At 32.0% G+C, this 19,116-nt stretch overlaps 2 long non-coding RNA genes across 2 annotated transcripts; one reads left to right on the top strand and one right to left on the bottom strand.

Annotated features, from left to right (window-relative positions):
* Positions 1 to 1,126: 1,126 nt before the first annotated feature.
* On the bottom strand, positions 1,127 to 5,415 carry LOC107910286 (uncharacterized). Its single transcript, XR_005910615.1, has 4 exons — positions 5,147 to 5,415; positions 2,172 to 2,700; positions 1,849 to 2,074; positions 1,127 to 1,764 (listed from the first exon to the last, which is right to left on the bottom strand). It is a non-coding gene; the product is annotated as an uncharacterized lncRNA (long non-coding RNA).
* Positions 5,416 to 15,572: 10,157 nt separating this feature from the next.
* Positions 15,573 to 18,970, top strand: LOC121214875 (uncharacterized). The gene is made up of 3 exons (XR_005910616.1): positions 15,573 to 16,071; positions 16,161 to 16,230; positions 18,230 to 18,970. It is a non-coding gene; the product is annotated as an uncharacterized lncRNA (long non-coding RNA).
* The last annotated feature ends 146 nt before the right edge of the window (positions 18,971 to 19,116 follow it).

The following is a 19,116-nucleotide window of genomic DNA, read 5'->3' on the forward strand; positions in this document are numbered from 1 at the left end:
AAATTGGGATTTTCAGGCTAAGCGCCTAGCATGCTTAATGTCGGTGAATTTTTCAGACTTTAAGTCTAGCAGGCTACGTGCCGGTGATCTGAATCAGGTTATAAACCTAGCAGGCTACGTGCCGGTGATTTGAATCAGGTTATAAACCTAGCAGGCTACATGCCGGTGATCTGAATCATGCTATAAGTTTAGCAGGTTATGTGCCGTTGAATCTGTTTAAATTAAGTGATTGTATACATTGAATATATATGTATATGATTTGGTTATTTGTATTGGATTAATATATGAACATCTGTTGCTATGTTTTTGATGAGCATATAAAAGCTCGAATCTTTGTGTCTGGTGAGTATATATATCTATGCGTTCGGCATATGTGAATTAAGGTATATATATATGTGCATTCGGCACACGTGATTGATAAGTATAATTATTTGCTTTTGACATATGTATATGAAAGATCATAAGCATGCATTCAATGAAATGCAATGATAAGTACATTTGGAATTTATATTTGCGATTAATGATTATGTATATAACTTGATTTTTAGGTATATAATGATAATACAAATGATCGTTTATATGTATTTTGGATATGCTATAAACTTACTGAGCTATAGAAGCTTACTTTGATTGTTTTTGTTTATTTGTTTATAGATTTTGGAGACGCGTTACGAGCTCGGGGATCGTCAGCATAGTCTATCACACTATCGACTTCCTTTGGTATTTTGTTAACAGTTTGAACTTGATCTTATGGCATGTATAGGTTTGAGTATGATTTTGGTTAGATTTGGATTGTATAATATAATTAGCCATGTGAATATGGTTTAATTTCTATGTTTGTGATCAGTTTGGTTTTAAAAAAAAATGGTTACGTTTGTTCGGTAATGCCTCGTAACCCTAATTCGGCGACGGATATGGGTTAAGGGTGTTACATTATCCGACACTACCTAATTTCGATCGGGAATTATTACGACTCGTCACATCATCCGAAACAAGCTCGTATTAGAAACATTTGATTCTGAAACACCTGACATAATTATCTTAAGAAAAAAAACAAATTAAAATTAAGTTGAATATCATGAATCAAAAGGTGAACACTTTATAAAATTAAAATTAAGTTAAATATCATGAATCAAAAGCTCAACATTGTATAAAATTATAACACATGATGAATGAAAAGAAACTAAATTATAATTCAACAAGTTTAGTACAATACAAAAAACAATTCAAACACCACTAAAGTTTCACAAACTAGATACGTAAAATAACAAAAACAAATTAACTCAAACTCATTTTGTCCCTAAACCTAACTAATTTCTAGATGCTTGCCATTCATCGAACATTTGGTTGGCTAGTTCCATCCTCCAAGTAGCCCATGCATCCAATGGATGAATATTTACGATATTCGGTTCATCGTCATCTACCACATTACTAGGTAATCCTTCTCCCACCTCCGCTTCAATAGGATCAATACTCATATGGGTTCGAATAAAATTATGGAGCAAACAACATGCAATAATGACTCTATTGTGCACCCTTACAGGATAGAATTGTGGACTCCTAAGTATTCCCCATCTAGTTTTAATAACCCAAAGCATCTTTCAATAACATTACGTGCTGAGGCATGTTTCATATTAAAAAATTCTTGCGGAGTACTTGGCTGATAACCCTGACACCACTCATTCAAATGATAGCGTTGTCCTCTAAAAGGTGCAAGAAATCCCTCACAATTTGTGTATCCACCATCAAGTAGATAATAACAACCTATAAAAAATTTTAAAATGATTAATTCCCGAAAAAAAATTCATCTTAATGAATAATTCAAAGTCCTCTAACTATCCACTTTACCATAAGGAACTTTTAGCCCATGTCTTCTACTAATGGCATCTCGAAGAACCCGTCCATCAGCAACAGAACCTTTTCAACTAGGAAGAACATAAACAAATTGCATATCAGGTGTACAAACACCTAGCATATTTGTTGCTATGTCACCTTTTCGCGTTCGATATCTAGGTTTATCAACTGTTGGAACCCTAATCTTGATGTGGGTTCCATCAAGAGCACCTAAGCAATTCTATATCACATGATATAAAACCTTGAGTTAGAATACTAAATTTAAATCTAAATAAACTAAATTATGTACAAGCTATATATAAAGCTCAGTCCAATACCTTAAACCATTTCCACCTTGTGTCAGAAGAATTAGCTGTAATTGGCTCTGCCTTTTTAAATAACACATCTTGTAAGCGTATGACAGCATTTAAAACACTATGAAATGATCTGCTAACAATTTCCCCGGACCTATTAAAGTGATACTTGATAACTCGATTTTTTAATGATGGGAAATCATATGTAAAAACATTGTCACTTGCTCATCAACAAGCATGTTTCTTGACGACTTCAATCTCCCTAACGTTTGTAACATCTCACATAGTTTAAAAAAGGCAATTCTATTCATCCTAACTTGTTCAATACAGGTCTCGTCACTAGCATATACAAGCCTTTTCACATAATCCCGTTTTGCATAAAAATCTAAAATATATGACCTAATCCTTGGTCTATAAGTATGTAGGCTAAGGCTGGCACCCAATGTAAGTAAGAACCAAATCGCAATTCCACAAATTTGCAACCATATTTTCAATGCAATACCAATTCTTTTACGCCTCACACTTTGTGCAATTAAAGGCAGACGAGCCATTACTGCAAGATATTAAAATTAGAACACACTATCAAAGAATTGAAGTTGCAATAAAACACTATCAAATAAAAATAAACAATACAAATTTAGAATCTTTACGAAGCAAAAAATAGAACTTAAAATTATATTTAAATAAAGAAAGAAAATAGTCTATAGCAATTTGTGAGGTGAACACAATACAAATAGTCTATAGCAATTTGCATAAATTCTTCGTCTTCAGAATTAAAATTTGTAGGTATATGTATAATTGAGCTAAAATTAATTGTTGGTATATGTATAATTGAGCTAAAATTAAAATTTCATTTTAATAAATTGAATTAAAAATAAATTTATATTTATACAATTGCAAAAAAAAAAACTGTCATAATCACATTCTACATCAAATTAAAATTTAATGTAATTTTAGATTTATTTCAAATTTTGTTGTTTCCATATTTATTATTAATATTCATTACAGTTAATTAAAATATGTAGGTTTATGTATAATTCAGAACAAATTAATTGTTGGTATATGTAAAATTTGTAGGTATATGTAAAAATAAATTTATATTAATACAATTGCATAGCAAAAAATTAATTTTGAAATCATCAGATAAATCAAATTAAAGTTTAATGTAATTTTAGATTTATTTCAAATTTTGTTGTTTCCATATTTATTATTAATATTCATTACAGTTAATTAAAACAATATTTTGTTAATTAAAACGGAAGACTTTGTAATTATTAAAAGATGTTTAATAATTAAATATATAATTTAATTTTTTTCATTTTAATAAATTGGAATATTAAAAATAAAAAAATTAAAAATATATAATTTAATTATTTTAATTAAATATATAATTTAATTAGTTTTATGAATTTAAATATTTTTATTTTAACCAACGCTGCATTATTTAAAAAATTGGATAATTAAAAATAAAAATATCCAAACTGTACTTGAATTACAAAAGTAAACAAATGCATTATTTTAGTAAATTGAAAAACAAATGCATAAAACCGATCCATAACAATTAAATCAAATCTTGAATAATAATTGAAAAATAATAGTTAAAATAAAAAATAATAAAAATATACTGTTTTGCACTAACCATTACAATAGTCACTCAAAATTGATTTGCTAACTATTACAACTACCTAAACAAATAATCGAACAAGAAATGTAACAAACAAGCTGGTCACCACAGTTGTTGCGCATTTTCTCAGTAAAAATCAGCTCTTAAAATTGATCAATTCCAATTAAATAACAGCTAACAGTTTCACTTTCATGCTTATCAAACAGTTTACTATTGTTTACTAATGTAGATGTATAGCAATATCACATAATCTCGATTAAAACAGTATCCTAACTTGTTAAATATAATTCAATTATCCTTAAAAACCAGCACACTATCAAAAAATAGTATCACTTTCATGCTTATCAAACTAGCTCAAGGAACTCATTTAAAAGAAAATAGTGCTTCCATTGTAAACTCTTTGAAAAAACAGCACACTATAAAAAAATAGTATCACTTTGAAATGGCGATTCACAAGTTTAAACTCTTTGAAATTCTCCGGATCTAGACAGCCTAAAAGCACATACAACTAGGTGAGCAACTTAATAGTGCTTCCATTGTACAATGTTCTTTATAAGAGCCACATAATACCAGCCTCGATCAGTCATTAAGCTAACTTAGAAAGCAAAGATATAATTGCTCACTGCCTCAAGTCTGCAATTAAGCCTGGCATTCAATAGTTATGAAATCCGAAACAACTTGATTAGCAATCACATGATTCTAACAGCATGGTAAAACACTTCAGATGTTTTGACTTTTAGACATTTTCCTATGGTAATAATTCCATGTTTCTGTCAGTCATCCAACATCCAGCATTTGATTTCAAAATCTAAAGAAGAACAGAACTATATCCTACTATACTTTCAATTAATAATCCCCAAAACAAGCAGGAACTAGAACAAATCAAGAACAATGGCAAAACAATTGCAACAATTTCCAGTTTCATCTTCTAGTCACTAACAACAAGAAGCTAATATCTGAATCAGTACCACACGAACCAACGAAAACCCCATTAACCAACAGATATAAACACACAAAAATCCAGAATTTGGTACACCCAATAAGTCAAATTCCAAGAACAATCAATCAATACTGGTAAAAGATATGGAAAAAGGCAAAACCTTTAGATTTAGTGTATAATCCAGAACAATAGCAAAACAAATGTTTGGATTTTGGCAATTCAACCAAGATGCAAGTAGTGAGATTCATAAGATAACAGCCTCATTAATCCTTGGAGATTGTATAATTCTGTGTTTGACTAAATTATACGAAAAACCGATTTTGGACAGTGAAAATACCTCTGGAAATTAGTTTTTCGTTCTTGATAAAATGAAGAAAATAAAAGATACGATGAACAACAACCGATGGCAGAGTGAGTGGAAGGGAAAAGAATTACCTGTGCAAGGAAACGTGGGAGAATCGGAAGCTTGATGATGAGGGCAGAAAATGGAATACAAAAGATGAAAAGAGGCGGAATACCTAATCGGCGCTGAGGGGGCGTAATCCCTATTACGCGCAATGAGGGTAATAGGCCAGTAACCAATTCGGGGGGGGATACGTTTACAGCGAACCAAACAGCCGTTTCCTTATGGGCCTGCAGTATAGGGGGAATAGGCATGCATTCCGCCCAACTAAACGCGCTCTCAATGTTTACAAATTAGTTTGCATTTTCTCATAAAACAATTCCTTATAGGTCAGATTCAAGTTCTCTTAATAAGCTCTCATACATAAGATAAAGCCTCTAAGTATATATCAAAATCGGCTTGCCAATATAGAGCCTATATGAATATAAAGTAACTCCTTAGAAATAGCTATTACAACATAAACACTCAAAGCACAATCAATATAAGATATGTTCTCAAAATCAATAACACTATCTCGATCAAATCTCTACATTCCAATAGTTGAATTGATTCACTCAAATCCAATGCAATCTTCAAAATCCAAGAATTAGTTTTCGTAGATGGACTATAGTATCTTTAATAGAACAATACATTAATAAATTTAAAGATTTTCTTCATTAAATTGTCAACTTAAAATAAGACAAGTAATTTAACTACATTAATGACAGTTTATAGTGGGTACTATCAAATACCACTGAGCTTCCATCCACACATCTTACCTCAATAAGTATTATATTTTAATAAATCTAAAATATATATACATGATAGAAACTATAATATTTGAACGCAAGACACTAACCTTTACTATTTTAACTTTATTATAAAAGTCACATTTGGTTTTTACATAATTTTTTTCACCCACATCGCGGGGTTATTTTATCCAAATGACTCAAAAAAATATTTACATAAATGACCCTAGTTCAAAAACAATCACCTAAATAATCTAAAATGAACAATAAAATTGGGTTATAAGGACTAGATGGCCAACACCATTATTTTTTTGTGAAAAAAATAATTTTTAGGGTTTTGGACACTAAATGACCGACACTCATGTATTTTTTTCAGATCGTATCATACTAGTATATATTTATATCAGTATTTTAAAAAATTTTGGAATACTGGCACACTGATGGTCAACACCCCTTTATCTTATTAAAAAAACTATTTTGGGCATGTTAGGTGCCGGTCGACAAAGCCCACGCTAACCCAACAAAAGGGATGGGAATATTGCAACATTAACTCCTCTTCGTTTTCCCATCTTTTTTATTTTCCAAATTTGATTACAAATTTTATATTTTAAGATAATATTAGACTATTTATCATGTTGTTAATTATTATTGCATCATTCATATTATTATTAAATTTAAAAATTAATTTAAATTTAATATGCACAATTAAATTAGATTTTTTTTCATAAAATTATAACATGCTTGAATAATTTTCATCTTTTATAATAATTCAAATAAACATTGTTAAATTATTGTTTCTTTTATTTTAAAAAATAAGTGTAATATGTTTATAAATTTAGAAACAATTAAATAGGATTTAAAAAATTTAATTTTAAACAGACTTAAAATTTTTAAATTTAGAACAAACGTGTAATATATTTTTAAATTTGTAATCAAACTTGGAAAATAAAAAAGATGGAAAACGAGGAAGGGTAAATGTTGCAATATTCCCATCCCCTTTTGTTGGGTCAGCGTGGGCCTTTGTTGGCCAGCACCTGACATGCCCAAAATATCTTTTTTTAATCAGATAAAGGGGTGTCGACCATCAGTGTGCTAGCACCCCAATTTTTTTTAAATACTAATATAAATATATACCAGTATGATACGGTTTGAAAAAAATACATGGGTGTCGATCATCTAGTGTCTAAAACCCTAAAAATTATTTTTTTAACAGAAAAAATAGTGGTGTCGGCCATCTAGTCCCCATAACCAAATTTTACTGTTCATTTTAGGTCATTTAGATAATTTCTTTTGAACCAAGATCATTTACGTAAATAATTATATTTTTGGGTCATTTGGATAAAATAATCACATCGTGATATTGCATAATCTAGTTTTATGTAAAGTATATATGGACTATCACATTAGCTATTATGTCGTTGTTATTAAAATTTGAATGGTTCAATCAACTTTTCCATTAAAAAAATTGATTAAATTTTTAAAGTTGAGGACATGAAAAAAATTAACGCTAAAATATTTGAAGGATATTATCCTTCTAGTTAGTAGTACAATCATGATACTCAATCCATTTATTCAAATATCAAATTTTAGTATCGACATAAAATGTTTATAATGTAAAATTTTTTATAAAATATGCTTATATTTTTTTTCTTTTTATAAGAGAAAAGGAATGTAAAGTAGAGGGGACAAACGCTATCAAAAAGGTCAATACCATCCCATAATTGTAAATTATAAGAATGTAACGCCCCAAAATTCTGGATTTTTAAGTGAGTAAATTTGCTAGATAATTTAGTTTGGTTTAGTTGTGAGGTGTTGTGGTTATGTATGTGAGGTTTTAGGTTTGAGTCTCCGTGTATGCATTGTAAGATTCTTTTTATTTTGTCCCATGTGATAAAAGTTGGGTTTTATTCAACTTCTAAGAAAGTTGATAGTATTTTGAGATAATATCTTAATTTAGCTAATTTATCTTATTTCTTTTCTATTGAAATTAAAAAAAAAACAAAAGAAAAAACAAGTTAAATTAACCCACCCCTAAATCTGCTCCCACTTGCAACCGTCTCTTTTGTTTCTTCTTTTGGTGTTTAGTTTCTTTTTCTTTCCCTTGTGACATTCTGCTTCTTTTCTCTTCTTGTTTCCCTTGGATTTTATTTTCTTTCTTTGTTTTTTTATTCCATTGTTTACCTTTAAGTGATTGTGGGTTGTGTTGATTGATTCGTCGGTGGTGTTAGTAAATCAAATCAGGTGTAATTGTTCTCATTTATCGTTTTTCCTGCTATTGAAATTAATTTTGTTTTCAAGACAAGATTGGTTTTGATTGGGTGTTATTGTGATTCTTGTTGTAATTAAACATTTTCATGGTTCGTGGTTAGGCGAAGGAGAAGATAATCGTGCTCCACCAGCAGAGTAAATATCGTGTTAGGCGCTATTTTTGAGTGGTATATGCTCGAATTTTGATTTAGGAATTGAATTGTTACTTTAAGGAAAGTGGTTCTTTGTGTGGTAATTGGATGATTAATCGGTTTGATTGAATGAATGTTTTTAGAATTCTAGAGTTTCCGATTGAGAGGCTAGTCAGAATTAGCAATAGTGTGTGAAAACGACCCTAAAACTTGATAGAAGCTCATTAAATTATGAAATAGAGCCTGTTTTCGAAATTACCTAGTGCCACACAATCGTGTGTCATGCCGTGTGGTAGATCATGTGTGCCATACAGTCGTATGAAACTCAGCAAACCGTGTGGCCAAGCCATGTGGGACACACGAACGTGTGAAACTTTGCAGACCATGTGGACCATACGGGCTAGGTTTTGGGTTTGGCCAATTTTTGGGCTAGATTATGGGCCATTTGAAGGACTCAAAATTTTGGGTCCGTAAGTATCGTATGGGACCAGAAAAACGTAAGTTTTAGCACGTAACAATATATGGTTAAGCTTAGGAGGTATGTTAAGTAAGATATGTTACACTTAAATCATATGTTATGATCTATAAAAAAATATGTGCGTAGGCATGCCATGTGTTATATGATATATGTGTGTATGTTTTATGATCATGATAAGCATATGTTTGGGGGTGGGTTATGATATGATGGAGGAAATGTTATATGGCAGTTTATATTGCAATTATAGCAACAAGACCGCAAATTTATGTATGGCAACTCAGCTACAAATATATGAATGGCACATCGCCACATATTAGTGTGATTGGATGTATAGACTCTTGTAGTCCTATATGGTGTGATTGGTCAAACGAAGATGGTGTGTAGCGGATGGGGGTAGGACATGATATGATTATGATAAATTATGTTATGTTATGATTCAATATGAAATGATTCATTAAGATATGTTAAGATATGATCTGTATAAAATCTTATGTGATAAATGTTTATACTAAGATTATGGGCTAAATCACACACTAGGCTTAAAGCTCACTATTTTTTTACTTTGTTTCAAGTAATCATTCGAATTAGAATTGACGGCGACTCTGGAGCTTGGGTTTCATAATTTTGGTTTAAGCACTAAGGACTTATTATTGGTTTGTTATTATGGACATTATGGACATTCTTGGGTTTTTATTTGTTTTTAGGCATTTTAATTTTTGTTTAGTTTGTTAGGACCATTTGATATTTATAACGCAAAAGCTTTTATCTTTAAAGAACATTTAACATATGATAATTAAAAATGAAATGCGATTTAATAAACAAAACGCCATAAGGTTTTCCGTTGCAAGACTAATTGAAATTTCCTGAAGTGTTTTGGCTCTCAAATGTTTATGTAAATTGGTTTTGATTTTAGTAAAACCATAGAAGCTGTGGTTTCGAAAAAATCGCTATGTTTTCAAAGATTACCCAAATTGATTTTTTCCGTTACTTGAAATTGATTTTCATCAAAATTAATCACTTGTTTCTTTTGCTTGTACAATGTAACCTCCATAATCTGATCGTAACATCTAAGTCGAGTATGGGGTATTACATTTGGTGGCATCAGAGCCAGGTTGTAAAACTCGGCTGTGTATTTTTGGGTCCAAAATATTTTGAGAAATAAATATTTATTTTAAACTGGAATACTGTTGAAATAATTTTTAAAAATTTGGATGAGTGAAACTGAGACTCCGACGCTAATCCATGTAAGAACTCTACGCTTTAGTTATGCTTTAGAGATACTTTCCATGTGATACTTTAGTATAAGAAATGACTTTTGGAATTGTAGAGTAGTGAAACATTCTCTATATACACTGATAAATATTTCGATAAAAATTTAAAATTAAGGCTTAAAACATAAAATGATTTCATAAAATTTTGAAAATTATAGATAAGACAATGAGCACTCGTGGTTCTCATGGTTGTGGTACTCGTGGGCACGGCGGTCGCCGTCGGAGGGCTTGAGTTGAGCCTTCTTCAATGGGCAATATATCCCAATTAGATATGAGTGAGATCGTAAGAATTCCGAATACTGAGACTGAATTTGTAGCTCAGGCTACTGGGGACGACGCACTGTCCTAAGCAATGTTGAGAGTTTTAAAGAGGGTTGTTGGGGCCCATATTGGATCTGGATCTAGGAGCCGAGGGTTAGTAACCGAACGACTCCAGTCCAATAGAACTGAATTATTAGGGGCGTCACTGAAGTCGCCCCAACTATGGCTGAATATTGGTTAGATGCCATAGAAAGGATAATGAATGATCTAGACTGCACCCTTGAGTAGAAATTGAAGGGTGCAGTATCCTTGCTTCGCGACAAAGCATATCAGTGGTGGTTGACTGTGTAGAAGGGCACTCAGCCTGAGCAGCTAACATGGGATTACTTTCGGAGTGCCTTCTAAAATAAGTATGTGGAAGCAAGTTATGTTGAGGCCCATAGACGTAAGTTTGTGAGGCTAACTTAAGGGGATAGAACGATGGCCGAGTATGAGGCCGAGTTCTTGAGATTGAGTAGGTATGCTCGTGGGTTGGTGGCTACTAATTACGACAAGAGTGTTCGTTTTGAGAAGAGTCTGAAGTATGACCTTAGGGTTTTGATTGCTTCCTAGAGGGAGCGAATTTTGCAGCCTTAGTTAACAAGGAAAAGATTGTGGAAGAAGTTAAGCACTCTGAGTGCGAGAAAAGGGAGAGGGAGAATAATCAGAATAATAACAAGAGGGATGCGGGTTCTTCTAGTTTTTCTCAGCGGCCAGTGAAATGGGCCAGGTATGAGAGACCTTCGCAAGTAAAGCCAACTACTAGAGTTGAGCCTGTTCTCAAAGTTGAGTAGGAATAGGCGCCATCCGGACAAATGTTGGAAGAGGATTAGGGCTTGTTTTAGATGTGGGTCCACTGGGCACAAGATTAGTGAGTGTCCACTTATGGTTGAGCCGGGGCGAGTTCTGGTTAAGGGTTAGATTCACCTTAGAGGGTTGGTCAGCAGCCTGCTAGGGGTCGTGGTTAGATGAAAGAGTGTAATGGTGGTGGATGTGGTTAAAGAGCATTAGGCAAATGTGTGGGTCAGGCTGAAGCCAAGCAACTAGCCTTGGTTTACGCGGTGAGGTACCATGAGGGCAAAGATGTTACTGATGTGATTGTCGATATATTCGCTATACATTCTTTATCTTATGTTGCACTGATTGATTTTGGATCTACGCACACTTATGTATCTAGTAGTATAGTGTGTAATTTAGAGATTTTGGTTGAGGACACTAGTTGTGAACTCTCTATGATAAGTCCTTTGTGTCAATCTGTTCGAGTTAGTAAAGTATATAGGAGGTGTTCACTTGAGGTTCAAGGGTATCTGTTCCCTGCTAATTTGATGGAGTTGTCGTTTGAAGAATTCGATATAATTTTAGGTATGAATTGGTTGGTGGAGCATCGGGTTGGATTGGATTGTAAGTCTAAGAGAGTGACCTTTAAGGTTGGAGTTGATATCGAGGTTGTGATGGTTGGCGAGTGTTGAGGTTATCTTTTACATGTAATCTCTGCTCTAGTGGCTATAAAGTTAATTCGTAAGGGTTGTTATGCATATTTGGTTTATGTGCATGACTCGACTAGTGTGGGTTCGATTGTGTAAGAGATTCATACTATTAAGAATTTTTCAGATGTCTTTTCTGATAAGTTGTCGAGATTACCTTCAGATAGGGAGGTTGAGTTCAAAATTGAGTTATTACCGGGTATGGCTCCGGTGTCCATTGCTCCATACCGAATGGCACCTAAGGAGTTGAAGGAACTTAAGTTACAACTTTAGGAACTTTTAGATAGATGGTTTATTCGGCCTAGTGTGTCACTGTGGGGAGCACCGGTCCTCTTTGTTAAGAAAAAGGACCGTTCTATGAGAATGTGTATGGATTATTGTGAGTTGAACAAATTATGATAAAGAATAAGTACCTACGCCCAAGAATTGATAATCTATTTGATCAAATCCTTAGGGCATCTGTGATTTCAAAAATTGATCTTCACTCTGAGTATCATCAGTTGAAGGTAAAGGAAGCCAACATGCATAAGACTGCTTTTAGGACTCGTTACAATTATTACAAGTTCCTTATCATGCCCTTTGGTTTGACTAATGCTCAAGTGGCGTTCATGGATCTCATGAATCGAGTTTTTCAGCCATATCTGGATCAATTCATCATAGTGTTTATTGATGACATTTTGGTGTATTCTAAGGCTGAGGATGAGCATTATAAGCATCTTCGAACAGTTTTTTAGATTCTTCGTAAAAAGAAATTGTATGTTAAGTAAATGTGAGTTCTGGTTGGGTGAGTTTATGTTTTTGGGGCATGTAATTTCTATTGAGGGTATTTGGGTGGATCCTAAGAAGATAGAGGTTATTCTGGATTGGAAACAACCTAAAAATGTGACTGTGCTTCGGAGTTTACTAGGTTTGGCGGGATACTGTTGAAGATTTGTTGAGGGGTTCTCTTTGATAATAGGTCATTTAACCAAGTTGTTATGCAAGAATGTTCCATTTGTTTGGGCTATTAACCAGCAATCGATCTTTGAGAAGCTCAAATCGGTTTTGACTCAGACACCTATTTTGATTCAATCTGAACCTGGAAATGAGTTCATTGTTTATAGTGATGCGTTGCATATTGGATTGGGTTGTGTGTTGATGCAAGAAGGTAAAGTGGTTGCTTATGCATCTAGACAACTTAAGTAGCACGAGGGTAATTATCCAAGCCATGACCTCGAGCTTGCTGCTGTTGTTTTTGCACTTAAGATTTGGAGGCATTATTTGTATGGTGAGAGAGGCGTCATCTACATTGATCATCAGAATCTTAAGTACCTCCTCACTTAGAAGGATTTGGATCTTAAGCAGTGTCGTTGGATCAAGTTGCTTAAGGATTATGATTGTTTGATTGAGTATCATCCTGGTAAAGCCAATGTGGTGGCCGATGCTCTTAGTTGAAGATTTATGACTGATTTAAGGGCGATGTTTGCTCGCCTAAGCTTGTTCGATGATGGTAAGATTCTAGCCGAGTTACAGGTTAAGCCGTCTTGGTTGGATGAGATTAATAGTAAGCAGCTTTTGGGTGACTCTTTGGTTAGTTAGGTTCAGCAATTGAATAAGGGTAAGACTACATATTTCGGGATGATTCTTTTGGTCACTCTTAATTCTTACATTTTCCAATTAAGTCCTAAATAAATTAAAATCCATTTTTTTTTCAAATTAGACCTTAAAATCAAATTTCGTTTTAAGCTAGTTAATAAAATAAAAACATGATTAAAACACTCACATACTTAAATTACTCACTTACAACCCTATTTTTCGATATCTGACTCAACCCTTCGATTTAACGATCCAGTTCTATTAACCCGATTTTCGAGGTATGACAAAATTCATCAATTGTACTTTAATGACAACTTCCTATCCGAAATTAAGAATTGAAAGCAAAGTTTTTCTCTTCTTTCACTAGTTTGGACGAAACAAATAAGGAAAAATATGATAATTTTTTTATTCTCCACTAACTTATATTATATATATTTGATTAATATATTAATTAACTTAATTAATCTTATATATTTGATTAATATATTAATTAACTTAATTAATCTTACTTAATTTTACTAATTTTAAACATTAATTTACATTGCAATTATAACATATAAGCTAAGCGGAGATTATCATAATCATCCACTATCATATGAAAATAATGGTTTAATAACCATTTAAGTCCTTTGGTTAATTTTTATTTGAGTCATCAAGAAATTTCTAATTTAACTTTTATAATTTAGTCTTTGAACTTTAATTCACGTTTATCGGTTTAGTTTCTTAACCGTTCTTTATTATATTTTCATACTAACTTCGCAAATTCTCCTATTATAATCTTACGATCTCAATTTATGAAAATAAAATTTCGAAACCGTATTTTCTAATATTGACTAAAAATTGAGTTGTTATAATAATGATTTATCTTTCTTAACAGAAAATTCATGAATCAAGATTTCAACTTCCTACAAAGAATAGGGTGTTCATTTTTCAAATTTAGGAAATTGAAAGCATGATTTTTTTTTTGTAATCTACATATTTTTTGTGACTTTTACAAAAAAATTAAATCATAAAGAAAATAGAAAAAAAACTGAGAAAGAGTGTTGGCGAAATTTTGAGGTTTTCTGATTTGAGGCTTGTAGCGAATGGTGGAGCATGGCGGGATTTGTGGTGGTTGACGGTGGAGAACTGGATTTGCATAAGTTTTACAGCGTGTTTGGTTCGCCGTATTATATAAATTATTTTAAATTATATAAATTCATATAAGAAAATTTATTATCAATAATTTTATGAAATTATATCTTATTAAATTATATGTAATAATAATTATTTTAAATTATACAAATTCATATAAGATAATTTATTAGTTATAATTATTTTAAATTTTATTAAATAATATATTTTAATTAAAATATATTTAATATTAATCATTTCAAATTATCTTTTATATTATCATATATTATGATTTGTGTAAATTCATATAAGAATATTAATTATTAAGAATTTTATTAAATTATATATTTTAATTATAATATATTTAATATATTTAATAATAATTATGTTTAAATATGATTAAATTATTTATTTTTGATAATAAATAATCTTATTAAAATTTAAATAACAATAACAATAATTATTTACCAAAACAAATTTATGCTAAGGGTATTCTGGTCATTTTAGTTTTCTCCATTATGCTATTACACCTCTATTACATTCAACCAAACACAGTTTTACTATTACGCCTCTATTCCATTACATTCAACCAAACAGTTGATTTGCTATTACACCTCTAATCCAATACACCTCTAATCCAATACAGCGAACCAAACGTGATGTTAGATTTGTTTTTAATTCTATGAAACAACATAAAGAAGCAAAGAAATGTGAGATAAGTAGAGAAAGCAATTGATGAGAGTTCATAAGTAGAGTAAAAATTATATAATTTTTATTATTAATCATTTTATTATAATATAATAATAGAATATTTTATTTACAAAATATATCATGTCTTGTATAATTATTAAATAATTTGTATTTTTAATATTACATTATGATTATTGACATTTTATAATTAAAAATTATTATTTTTATAATTAAACTATTATTATTTAATTTAAAGGTAAAATTCATATTTTTATTATTTGATTTATTATTAAATATAATCCATTCAAATTTATATAAAAAATTCAATAAAATATCAGTTTTCATTTAAGGGTGATAAAGTCATTTTACACTTATTCCTTATGTATTCCTTTAAAGGATTCTATCCAACTGAACAAGGTCACGCTATTACTCATCTATTTGATTCAACCAACCAAATAGTGTAATACTTAATACATCTCTATTCCATTCCTAACGAATAACTATTACGTGCTGTTTGGTTGGACGTAATGCCATTATGTCCCGAATCAGTTCCGTCCCTAATACACCCAGGTCCGTAATAGGTATTCCCCCATTCCGCGCCGATTAGGGACTCCTTACCCGTTTCTTATTTTCGTTCCCTTTTTCTGCCCTCATCAATTTCTGCTTCTTCTTCCATCGGTATTGCAGAGTTAATTTTTGTCCTCATTTCTTCTGCTTTCATAACAAATCCACAAATATATCTCTTCAATCGAAATCTCCTCCCATTTCTTTACCGATTCTCTCTCTCGGTCTCTTTTGAATTTTTTTCCTGTCATTTTTTTAGCTTTGGGTAACCAAAGGCCAAAACACACACACACTAGAATCTCTTTTTTTTTTGTGGTTTTTGAAATCCACTACTTCATTGGAGACTGATTTTGAGGTATGAATCTTGAACTTATTCTTTGTCTGTCTTTGCCTTTTCATTTCTATTTTGGTTTCAGATCAATGTTTTTTTTTCTTATATTTCAGTGGATTTATTTCTCTACCATTTCTTTGTTGCGATTTTTGTAACCCCTGCTTCATCGGAGGCTGATTTCAGGTATGAATCTTTGCTTCAACATTGTCTTCGACTTCCTCTGATTTATGGTTGTGGTCTGAGTCCTTTATTCCATTGGGGAATTCTATTTGATTGCAGGGTGGCTTTGATTTCAAAGTTTTGTGGGAATATTATGGTTTTGATTTCAATGTTTTCTTTTTTGTGTTAGATTTTTACTGTTGTATGAAAATTGAAGAATATTGGTTTCTGGCTTTTTGTAGCCAGAACCATTGTTGTTACTGGAAGGCATTAATCACCATTGCTTGACCATAACCAAGATGATAGGTGACAATTTCATGTATTATGGTCTATGTTATGTTGATTAGGATTAGGTGGTGAGTGCCGGATATGGGTATACTCAGTTGTTTTGAAAATTTTTCATATATTTAGAGGATCCTATTTCTAATATCAATGTCCAAATATGTGCTGGATATGGTTACATTTTTTTTTTGGGGGAGGGGATGCAGAGTTGTGTGCTAATGTGAGTCTCAAGTATGATATCAATCTGGGTATTGAATGTGGTGGCAGCTGGTTAATATTAATTAGCCATGAATGTTATATATTGGTTCTTCTACCTCTAAAAAGCTTCTCCAGCTTTAGAATGACATTCAGGCGACTCCTCTGTTGCATAGGAAAAGAGTTGCAATTTAACTATGGTTTCTTGAGAGATATTAAGAAGTGTTGGCAGTTTGCATGCTCGAATTTGTTGCTTTATTTCTAGACAGTTGATGAACCTTGACACGATAAAAGGGAAAGTCAATGTACATTTTAATGGAAAAAATGCTGGCATTTTTTTTCTTTGAAATTAGGCAAGTATTTCTCAATTTTATGGCTGAGACCTGGAAGACTCCAAGAGTTTAATTATCTAGACTAGAGCTTTTTACTTTTGGTGCAGTGCAGTTGTACTGCCTAGGGTCTTGCAGTTGTACTGCCTAAGGTCTTTTTTCTCTGGCAGGTTTCTTTAGTTTCTAAAAAGAAAAAATTATCGAGGTAATATGCTTTGTACCCTTTTACTTCTACTTCTTGTTTTAAACACTTTCCTGCATGTGATCTTTGCTGAGACAGTTTATGCATGTCTATGGTCTTGCATTTTCTTTCTCCATCTTGCCGAAGTAGAGAGTTCCTTGTGTTGTTGCATGTAAATCTGGCTTTAGTGGTAATATATATTTCCATATTTCCTTTTATCTGACTTTGCAATTGCATGTAAATCTGTTGTTGAAGTTTTCAATTGAAAATGGTTTTTGTATTTTTCTTGAATGATCTGCTTATATTGTGCTCTGGATTTAAAAAAAAAGAAGCAAATTTACGTGTATTGAAGTTAGCTTTGAAAATTGTCCATGAAGCATGAAGTTTAGATTGTGATCTGTTTATATTGTGCTCTAGGTTATTCCCCTTATCATTATACTTATTGGATGTCATTACAACTTAGTGCACTGTCCCTTGCATCTTGTGACAAAATTTGCAAATTTTATGCTCTTGGGTTGTTTTTACATTTAAATCATATGGCATATTATATTTATGGTTTAGGGATACTGCCTTTGAGTCTTCTTTTTTTGGTTTGATATGGCCAGTTCTAGTTGCTGGAGTGCAAATCTGCGCCAGGCTCCATGCCTGATTGTTCTTGCTTATTCTTCATTGTAATGAAATTATAACTGAAACTTTAATTGAGGTACAAAGCTATTGGACTAGTTTGAATTATATCTAGTTTGTAAATGAAAAACTCGGATGTAAATCTGGCTTTAGTGGTAATATATATTTCCATATTTCCTTTTATCTAGCTTTGCAATTGCATGTAAATCTGTTGTTGAAGTTTTCAATTGAAAATGGTTTCTGTATTTTTCTTGAAAATGGTTTCTGTAGTTTTCAATTTGTGAGTGCTCACTCTTTAGCAAAGAAAGATGACATTCTAAACCACTTTCTTAAAAACAAATCTTTCTTACTTTAATATTCATAATAATTAAACAGCACCAAATGATGATTTTTACAATTTGGGTTTTTGCAGAATCCCGTGCAATCATAAGGTACTATGCAGAAAAATACAAATCACAAGGGACTGATCTACTGGGAAAGACAGTAGAGGAAAGCGGTCAAGTGGAAAATTGGCTAGAGGTTGAGGCACACAATTTCAACCCACCAATTTATGCGTGGACCCTACATCTGATGTTTGCTTCCAAGATGGGGTTCCCTCATGATGAAAATTTGATCAAGGAAAGCGAGGAAAAGCTAGGCAAAGTTCTGGATATTTATGAGGAGAGGCTGTCAAAGAACAAGTACTTGGCCGGTAATTTCTTCAGCCTTGCTGACCTGAGCCACCTGCCATTTACTTAGTACTTGGTGGGTCAAATGAGAAAGGAATACATGATAACCAGCAGGAAGTATGTGAGTGCTTGGTGGGATGATATTAGCAGCAGACCGTCCTGACAGAAGGTTCTCCAGCTCTATGCTCCTCATTTCTAAGAATTGAAAATGATGCAATCTGGGGATGGGATCTTTTCAATGATGTCTGCTTTGTTGTTTAGCAGTTTGGTTTGGTTTGGGGTCTAGTCTTTGTTTGTTTTAAGAGGCCAACTAGTTATCCTATATTAGTTATAGTTCAATAAAATGTTGGTAGGGGTAGGGGGTTACAGTTATCGTTGTGTTTGCCTATGTTTGATATTATGAATAAAGATGAAGAAATCATGGAGATATCAAAGAGAATCAAGTGCTCAATTGAATGTGCTTCAAAGGCAATTTTTTTCTTTTATTTTCTATGGTTTTATTACTTATTGATTTTCTTTTTGTTGGTTTAAATCTTCGAAATAATTGTCCAAAAGGTTTTCGTAGTGTTGGCATTGGCATTAATAAAAGTTTGAGCTTACTATGAGTATAATTTGAACCCAAATCACATTT

This window comes from Gossypium hirsutum, chromosome D02 (assembly GCF_007990345.1).
Source record: "Gossypium hirsutum isolate 1008001.06 chromosome D02, Gossypium_hirsutum_v2.1, whole genome shotgun sequence".
Taxonomy (NCBI): domain Eukaryota; kingdom Viridiplantae; phylum Streptophyta; class Magnoliopsida; order Malvales; family Malvaceae; genus Gossypium; species Gossypium hirsutum.